Source organism: Helianthus annuus, chromosome 16 (genome assembly GCF_002127325.2).
Source record: "Helianthus annuus cultivar XRQ/B chromosome 16, HanXRQr2.0-SUNRISE, whole genome shotgun sequence".
Classification (NCBI taxonomy): domain Eukaryota; kingdom Viridiplantae; phylum Streptophyta; class Magnoliopsida; order Asterales; family Asteraceae; genus Helianthus; species Helianthus annuus.
The window spans coordinates 123,395,175-123,405,803 of NC_035448.2; positions in this window are offsets into that span (position 1 = coordinate 123,395,175).

Here is a 10,629-nt window from a genome sequence, read left to right on the forward strand (position 1 = left end):
CAAACGATATTTGAAAATAAAGAATGTTCTTTCGAAAGCCAAACGGTAGAATCGGTTTAGTTTATTATCGTACCGTAAAACGATACCAAATAAATACTCTAGTTTGAATACAACTTCATTTTAAGAACACTTGTATTGGAATCTCGGGGGAGACGGGATAAACACAATTGCGTACTTAAGTTTTTTTTAAATTAACAAACGACAGTTATTAAAAAAATATTAAATTGATTGAGAATGGTAATATCATTAAAAAATTATGAAAAACAAAAAGTAAATGAAAAAAGAAAATACGGTTTAAAAAAATAAAAATGGAAATATGTTGAGAGTAAATATAATAATAATAAGGTATAATAATATTAAAATAATAAAGTATTAAAAAACTATATATTATTTTAAATTTAAAGTTAGTATTCATGGTCCTTCAACAAAAATATTTGCTAGGTTTTTTTTGGTCGCGCATTACAGCGAAACGGAGCAAATTATAATGTAAAACAAACGTATTTGAAAATATAGCATGCTATTTAGAAAGTCAAACCGTTAGAATGACCAGTTCAGTTTATCATCGTATCATCTTATGATAGTAAATAAATACTTTATTTTTAATATAATTTCATTTTTAATAAAACTTATATTAATCTAGGGTAAAAATTAAGCTCGACTATGTACTTAAGTTTTTAGAAAAAAAAAGAAAGAACGTAAGTTATTAAAGAAATATCAAATTAATTGATAAAGTAAAGATAGATTTAAAAAAAGAAAAAAAACATTATTAAAAACAAAATAAATGATAAAGGAAATATGGTTTTAGAAAAGGAAAAAAATAAAAATACGTTAAAAGCTAAAAGTAAATAGGAAAAAATTATAATATGTTAAAAGTCAAAAGTAAATATTAAAAAAATATATTAATATAATAAAATATTAAAAAACTATATATTATTTTAAGTAAGTAGGAAAAAATTATAATATGTTAAAAGTCAAAAGTAAATATTAAAAAAATTTATTAATATAATAAAATATTAAAAAGCTATATATTATTATTTTAAATTTGAAATTACTATTCATGGTCCTTCGAAAACTAATCGTTAGTTTTATTATTTATTTTAAGTAAGTCTATAATGTTGATTATGTAGACTGAAATTAATGCTTCGGTCTAGGAGTGTTCAGAACTCGATTTGAATTTGAGACTTTTCACATTCGAATTCGATTATCAAGATTCAATTCAATTTTAAAAAATTTGAATCGAATACAAGTTTATGATTTTCAATACGATTTGATTCAATATTTGAATTCCATATACACATATTTTATTAGTATACATAACTTCTAAAATGAGGCCAAAATATAAGTTATATAAATAATTGCTAAGTACATTATTTATAACATTACTAAGTTTAAATACCTTATTTACGATATTACTTATTTCTAAATTCTAACCTAAGATACCAGTAACCTGCCTACCATCACCGCACCATGACACCATCTTCATATCTCACACTTATGTTTTGAATGTTAGACTATTCATACTTTGTTAACTTTCAATGTGGATGTTCTCGTTTTGTATGTTAGACTATTTTTTTTAATTTTTTTATATTTTGAACCTTTTATCATATAGCCTTATGGCTACTATAAATTGTATTTGGGTGTTATAATTATGATTTTGGGTTTTTAATATATTGACAGTTTATTAAGTTTGTAGACTAGTATTTTATATGATAAAAATAGTTAGGTCGTTGTAGTTTTAAAATAAAAGTAAAATAATTTATTGTTTAGGATGAATTTAGATTAAATCGAATTTATGTGAATTTGACTTCACTTCGAGTTTCGAATACGAATCAAATCAATAAAATCATCTAAATCGAATTCAAATCAAATATGAATCCAGGTAAAACAAATAAAAAATCAAAAATTTGATTTGATTAATTTGAAAATTCGTTATTCAATTCGTTAAACACCCCTACTTTGGTCACAATATTTTATTTTATTTAGGTCTAGTTAATAGGTCGGTTACTTTGACCGAACATAATGTTTCGGTTATGGTATAGCTTGGAAAAAGAGATTCATATGTAAATATGTAATGCTTTATAAAGAAAACTTTTTTGATATTATTATAAACTTTCTCATATATGGTTTTATCTAAACATTTCTTAGGATTATGTATATTTTTTATCGATTTCGTCCTTCTTTAGATGGTATTAGGGCTCATTATCCTAATGGTACATGTGTTGCGTTGGAGTTAATCAACATCCTCGTCCTTATAGCTGAGAGCTTGGGGTTGATGGTTTGTGGTGTGCGATGGATGTTTTTCTATACCAAGATGGATAAACTCGACATAATCCTTGAAGAACGACGTGCAATGATCATAGGTGGCGAAAACATCCAAAAACTCATGAAGGTGGTTACGACACTGCTACCCAACGCGCCATTGTAAGAAAGGGAGGCGTTGGTAGCACTAGTCGTAGTTTTTAACATCATGTCAATATTAAGAGATATACCCCTTATTCTAACTTCTTATTTGATGAAAGGTATGCTTACTTTGATGATAATCCCAATGTTTATATGGATGAATCTCGCAACAATGATTTAATTGAAAAAGAAGAGAGAAAATATAATGATTTTTGTTGTAACTAAAAATAGGGATAAATAATTCAATTTGAATGCTCTAAGAATCACTACATTGATTACATTTTCACATTAAGAATCCTCATTCCTTTAATTACACTAAAAAGCATTATTTTCTCTCTCCTTCCTAATTAAATAATATTTTTATACCTTTATTATTACCTTTACTTTATCATCCACTCACAACCACTTTCAAAAATATTAAAAAACTTATAAGGGTGAACAGTGTTTCCCATATATTTACCTATGAACGATAACATTTTCCTTCTCCTTCATTCACAACCACTTACAACAATTCCTTATAATATACGTAACTCACTCACAAATATATAGGGGAACCATTATGAGTGCTCTAATCGTCGCTTCTCTCTATCTCTTTAATCAGTGTCTCTCTCTCTCTCTTTCTCCCGTTTCTCTCACCATCTCCTGCATTCTTTAAACCACCGTAAAAGAAAATGGGGAAATAGTTGAGGTTGAGGCTCACACACCAATAAGAATACACCAATAAGAATGAGGTCGGTATCGGTACCGAAAATCGTCAAATATAGGTACCGGTATCGGTACCAAAAATGTTGGGTATAGTACGATACGGTATCGGTACCACTACGGGACTGAATACCAGTGTTTGTAAGTAAAATAGTATCGTACAGTACCGAACCAAGTGTACCGGTACCGAAACGCTAAAAAGTGGGTAGCAAAAATAATTCGCTATTGGAAAGTTGGTACTGTTACCGGTACCACTACCAAATGTTCATCCTTACACAGCAACACACGTAGGGTGATAGAGATGCAAGAGTTGAAACACGTGCCCTCCACCGCAAATATCATCCGATCAACGCAATGACTCGTTATGTAGACATTCTTGATTCAATTGTTCTATTAATATAGTATACTAGAATGTTGTCCGCGCGATGCGGCGGGAAACACAGGCACTGTCAAGCTGTGCATTGTTTAGTTGGGTGAGTTATTATTCTCAACCGAAGTCATTGGTTAGTCTATTTTAATTACAAATCGGTTTTTGGTTAATCAGTTCGGTTTATTCAGTTAGATTGACCATTTTTGTTTGATTAATTTAATTTCAATTAATAGCCAAAACCAAACTTGATCTAAAATTTTTGGATAGAAATACATAAAACTGAATTACAAATACATGAAATGGATGCATAGATACATGAAATGGAAGTATAAATACATAAAATGAAGGTATAAAATATGAAATACATGTACTGAAGGTATAAAAGCTAGAAATATATAAAAATACGAATGGTTCGATTCAGTTTGGTAAATTTTGGTTTAACGAGGATACAAAAAAAATCGATAATCGGTTTTGGTTAACTCGGGTTTCGGTTAATCGGTTTTCAGTTAGTTCAGTGTTTGGTTAATTTCGCCTTGGTTTCGTCTGTTTTCGGTTCGGTTTCGGTTAACGATTCAGTTATTGCTCACCCTTAGACACTGTTAATCACGTAACATATCAATTTTTTTAATTAAAAAACTATAGGAGTAATATACACATATTAAAGAGAATATAATACTCGTTTTTATGGTGTATTTTTTTATGGTATATTGCCTATATTATCTCATTGAATATCCATGTCCCAACTTATATCTTCATCTCTTCCGGAGAACCAATGTACCTTTCTATCTTCTTTCTAAAATTTGTTCTTCGATTTTTTCTCTGTTTTATGTCACCGATCATTATGGCTGCTAAAAGAACTCGATCCTCCTCGTCGAACGCCGAGGATGTGAACAGTGATTTTATTTCTCAAAGGGTCTACATATTTACACACCTTAATGCCTATTTCCACACCCTTTTAGACGCCTCGTATAGGACTATACGAGGCGTATAGGGTTGCTTTTCCCAACCAGCTTCTACACCTCGTACAACGTCACATCAGTCACATCAGACGGGGAGTCTAGGCCTGTACGAGGGACCGATACGAAGGTACTAAGACGCCTCGTATAGGCCTATACGAGGCGTCTTAGAGACTGATTTGACTATGTGTCTGACATGTGACTTAAAGCTATACGGGGTGTCTAGAGCTATACGAGGCGTCAATATCTCACATAAAGTGCAACATACAGTGCATTCTTGGTCCACCCGAGCATTCAACATTTCTTTCATTCTGTTTCTTCCCGTATTTCTTTGAAAAAACTCTTGTTGTTTGCATTTGTGTTCTTATCATCCCGAAGTGTTGAAATGTCATCATACTGGGACAGCAACTATGTCTTCGGGCAGTATTCTAGCGACAACTAGGTGCCCGAAAGCGTTCCGGTAACAGTTATTAGCTTAAATGTTTTAATTAGTTGTTGTTTTAGTTTATTATTTACAAATGATGATACGTTTGTTTATTTTGGAGGAGTCTGGCTGTAACACCTCGAAAATTCATGTCCAATATAATGAAGACACGTGTCATAAGCTTTAAACGTGTAAAGAATTAATTTAGAGGGACTAAAGTTGACAATCAAAGAATCTACATGTGCAAAAGGATTCAAAGTGTCAACAATGGATAAATATACCTTTCAATAACCCTACACGATGTTTATACCCTTAAACGAATGAATTATGAATCATACGAAGCCAATTGTGAAAGAAAGTGAGAGATTACAAACTACAGGGGTTAAATGTGTCAACATGTTTAATTTATACCTCTGAGTGACCTTTTAGCAAACCCGAAGCTTTGTAACAATTAATTATGCTCACTAGAATACGTGATAAAAATTTCACAAGGTTTCGATAAAGTATGAGGAAGTTATGATAACATTCGTATATGAGGGGTTAAAAGCGTCAACGTTGAAATTTAAGGCTTTTCGGGTGACCATAAAGTTAACCGAGGACTTAACGAAGTTTGGTTATGTCTTGGAGCCCTTAAAAGTCAAGTTAGAGGGTTAAATATGCAAAAATGGAAGTTAAAACCACTTTTAAAAGGACCAGGGACCAAAATGCAATTACTGAAACTTGTTTAACCTCTTCTGGACACTCATACCGGCCGCGTAAGTCCCCTAGGGACTCTTACGCGGGCCGCCTGGGACTGCCAGCGACAGAAAATGAAGACAACTGCCTGTTAAAGCTGTGTAACCGACTTAAGAGCTTTGTTTTGCATACCAGGGACTCCTCCAATGGTATTACATGCAATAGGGACACTTGTATTGATCAGGAATCATGCATAGACTTGTTTGTCATGATCTTGATGAATTAAATCCCCTATATAAGAACTTCAAAGTTTGCAACATTGGGCACTTCACTTGGAAACTTGCATAACTTCAATTCTGAAGATTCCTGGAGCTCAAGACCAATTCCTAGAGATCATTAGTCGTGCATAGGACTTCAGTAAGTGTCCTTAACCTTTCTTAATTCAGTTTTACTTAGTTTAATGGCCTAAAGTCAAACTGTCGTAATTAAGGTTTGACTTGGTGATTAATCACTAATGGTCCAGTCAATTCTCGAATGAAGAGTAGCTTTGAGTTGGTAATTATGTGGGTAATAAATCCTTAAAAGGGTACTCTATGATTCCCACTCTAACTAGGTCAATTGTCGGGTCAAAGTTAATCATAAAAAGTCAACAGAAAGCTAATTTTCAAATAAACACATAATTAGCAATGTAGAAGCCATGCAACCTGTTTTATCACTCATATAACTTGGTAATTAATGTAAGAACATGTCTAAACATATTCAACCCGATAATTTTCAGTTTAAGCTCGGTTCGGGACCGAAAGTCGCAAAAGTAGACTTTTGCTTTGACTTTCAGTTCTGACCCATTAGAGCATAGTTTAGAAATGCCTTAGAGCTTTATTAGGACCAGGTTACATGTTAGTATAACCCTCTGTGATTATACAACTTGGTTAATTAGTTATCTGATTCATATGCATGTTTCCGTTATATGCCTAAATGTTGACCGTTATGCCCTTTTGACCTTAAAATGATATTTTGAAAATGTGAAAGAATAGAAACCTTTATTACTTATTTATAAACTTGCCTTAAAAATTTGACATCAGTTTGAGGTCTAGATTAGGAGTTATGCTCAATAGCGTAATTAGAAAGCTTTTTATTAATTATACGGCGTAATTAGCATATAGCCTATTTAAACCCAAATTTTTATACCAAACTTTTTACCTACTGATATAAAATAATATTTTGGGATTTTTGAAGATTTTTATTTATTTTCAGGCAGAGCATAACATAGGGTTATAGCTTTAATTCGGTAAATTGTCGGTTTTGCCCTTTTGGCCTATAAAATGAGTTTTACAAATCATTTTGATACCAAACCTTTTTCTACTGATCTTATATGATAAATAAAACATTTTAAGCTTTCTGGAATGATAAAAATATTAGCTTTTCTTATAAAACCCGGAAATCGTTTAAAATCGCCTTTTTAAGCGTTTTTAACGCATAGTATAAGTTAAAACTATTTTTAACATATAAGGTTTGATACCTACTGATGTTTTAAGTAAATTTTCATAATTAAATAGTAGGCAAAAGTTTTAAACTCAGAATTCTAATTTTGACCTTTAAAGTTTATGTGAAATTACCAAAATGCCCCTTCGGTGCATAGTTTGGTTATAATTAATAAATTTCACATATATGCAATACCATACTGATATAACGTATTAAAGTAAGTATTTTTACTGATTATATCAGACCTGAAACTCAGATTTATATTTAAACTCTTTTAAAGCTTTAAAACGACCAAAACACCCCTACGGGGCATAGTTTGAGTTTAAATTCATTTTGAGCATAACGGAAGGTATCCCACTAATATCACAACATATTTAGGGCATATTAACTTAGGAAACCTGTTCATGACTCTTTTGGTTATCCGTTACGCACTTTTCGCGTTCGGATCGGTTTATGTAACTAGTTTGCATATATTGGCCGAAACGGGTCAAACCTTATCATTTTTTATCTCAAAATCCAGAATGTGTTTAGTTTACCCATATTAAACAAGTATACAAGCTTGTCAGGTCTAAACCACATTCTAACCCGGTCTTCGCTTAATCTTGCGTTTTGAACCTTATCTTCCTTTAATACTAACCGGTCTAAGTCTAGGCTTAATTAAGACCCGTTAGGAATCTAATAGGTTATTGAAAACCTTCGTTCTAGATTAGGAGCCCGGTAAAAGCTACTTGCATTTGCTGTTTGTGAATTATACTTGCTCAGGTAAATACTCTTAACTTATTTTCCCTATACAGGCTTGGGATACGGTATTATAATAATACCGCTTGGTCGGGTGTGTAGTCATTTAAATCAGATTGTGATTACTGTATTTACATAACCTGTTTTAATCTGTATTATTTGGTGTATGGCCTTTGGGGGTTAAATGGCCATGTCCCGGATATCCTTGGCATCATTTATTGAAATGGCCACGACCTAAGCACGGGGTGTAGGCATACACCTGACAGTTGCATTATGTAGAAACTGGTAACCTGCTTAAAGGAATTAACCTTGTGGGCATTATACCTGTGGCGTGTTAGTTAATCTTGTCTGGCTCTTCTAACCGGCCCTGACGGACGACAAATAAGTAAAACTGTATACAAGATTATTTTTAAATAATTGTCCCAAGTTATAAAAGATATTTTGTGCCTTGTGCATTCAAATCAATTTTTCTTAAACTCTTTTCAAAATGAGTCGGTTAATTGTATTTACCAGTGTAAACTGACGTTTTTTCCCAAAAGGCTAAGTGCAGGTACTAAACGAAATAGGCTGGCTACTTCTGGCATCATTATTCAAGTCTTGCAAGCTTTAGATGTTAAAGTCTGTTGAACAATGATCTTTTTATCTTTTGATCCGCCTGTGGATCCATTACAGTCCGTTTGTGATACTTTTATATTACTATTTATTCGGTTTGTAATGTGATTCATCTTTTGCTTCCGCTGTGCATTTAAAATTGTGTTGTTTGACTATGATGATATCAACTACGTCATGATACTCCCCACCGGGCCCACCGGTAACACGTGGAATCAGAGCCAACACTGAGTGAATTAAACACTAGTCTTTTGTGTTTAATCTCAGTTACACAATTGCACATTCCTAGATTTTCGAGTCTAGACAAAGAACTTAGGATAAATCCTGATTTGTTTTATTTTTACTCTTTATATATTTCCTTTGTTGTTATCTTTGTTATGTTGACAGGATCTATCATGCCACCAAGATTCAGGAGGGGAAGAGGAAAGGCACCAGTAACAGGACACGATCATGAAGCCGGGCCTTCACATCGGCGAACCCCATCTATCACTATGAGTACGAGTCCTCAGGAACATTGGAGGACTTATATAGAGCCAGCGAGGCGATCTGTCTCGCTAAGTTCGTCACCATCCTATCACCATTCTTTCGGGCCCCAATCTGAAAATGAGCCCCACAACCCACAACCTTCTTTCATCCCTCTTCAGAGATCCAACTCTCACCATTCCTTCAACGACCCAACACCTTTCTTTCAGAGCCAGTTCAACCCGGCAAACCTCGTTGAAGAACCAGTGGGTTTTAACCCACTAGGACCTGAAGACCACTTTTCTGGCGACCATGCGATGGACATGGACGAATACCCGGATCCCGCCGAGCCTCCAACCAGAACCCCTACTCACCCCATCGAGATCTCTGATGGGTCATCTTTCCATGGATCACCTTACTGTGGTCCAGACAGCTACCAGGCGAGATTCGCCCAGTATGATTGGGTGTTTACCCCTTCTTACCACTCCTCGCCTTACCAACAGCAGCAGCAGCAGGATCCCTCCGAGGATTCTCATTTTGTCGCGGTCACTCCACTGCCACCACCACCACCAGTTCAACAGCCGCCTCCGGAACCACCGAGGCGAAGAAGATCAAACGCACGAATGTCCGTGCGAGGAGGAGTGCGTATCAGCACCCCTCAACCTTCAAGTGGCAGCCATTACCCGCCACTCCATGAAGACCCGCAGATGGGTGGGCCTTCAAACCCCGTCTCGGAGGTAGACTCCGCGCCTGTCGCGCCACCACCGTTGGGTTTTGGTAACCCGATACCTGTACATGCCGGTTCAGCCGCGTATAATCCCTTTGAGCAGCCGACCCACACCAACTACAATTATGCTGAGGTTGACCCATACCAGGCAGCATGGGACTACAATGCTCTCCACCCCGAGGGGCCGTATGGAGCTCCCTGGGGAGTTGGATACCCAGCTTATGGGTACCAACAACCGCCACCTCCTCAACCTCCACATCCGCAGCCGCCGCAGCCGCAATTGATACCACCAGAACGACAACAGGAGGTTCTCGAAAGGTTGAGCCAGGTTGAGCGGGAAGTCCAAGAAGAACGCAGGAACAACCATGGATTCTTCAAAGGTTTGGCAGGCCTAATCAAGGGGAAGACCAAGAGAAGGGATTTTTGAAGATCCTTGTTTATTTATTTATGTTGTAATCAAGTCCCTACGTGGACATCTGTTTCTGTATTCAATCCCTGCGAGGACTTGTCTTTTTAGTTTAGCCCCTGCGTTGGTTTGTTATTTCTATTTTAGCCCCTGCGTGGGCGAGTTATTTCTCTTGAAGTCCCGTTTAGGGCAAGCATGTACTTCTTAATTTTTGTAGTGGAATGGTTAAATTTAAATTCTTCATTTTTGTTAATTATGTGCATAAACATAAAATATGAAATAAATAAAAAATTATCATTCCTTTTTATAAGATCTGCCATTATTATAAAATGCCAAAATCTAAAGAGGACAAGACCTAGCCCATGTGTCATTTTAAGACAGGGTCAAGATGGTAGCTCCCCAAATTAGATTTGGATCCTTATTAACATCTCAATTTAGGATTGTTCTGCGTTAAATATTAAAAAGAATCTTAAAGGTAAAACCCAGCCACATGTCATTCTAGATATGGCCAAGATAAACCTATTTAAAAGATTCAAATCCTTGTTAACATCTGTAAACATGTTAACATTCTTGGCAAAATGTGATTCGATAAAATCACATAAGTCATCTTTAAATTGGATTATTCCAATTCCCTCCTTATTTATATAATCATCCATTAAGGATGAAGTGCCTACGGGC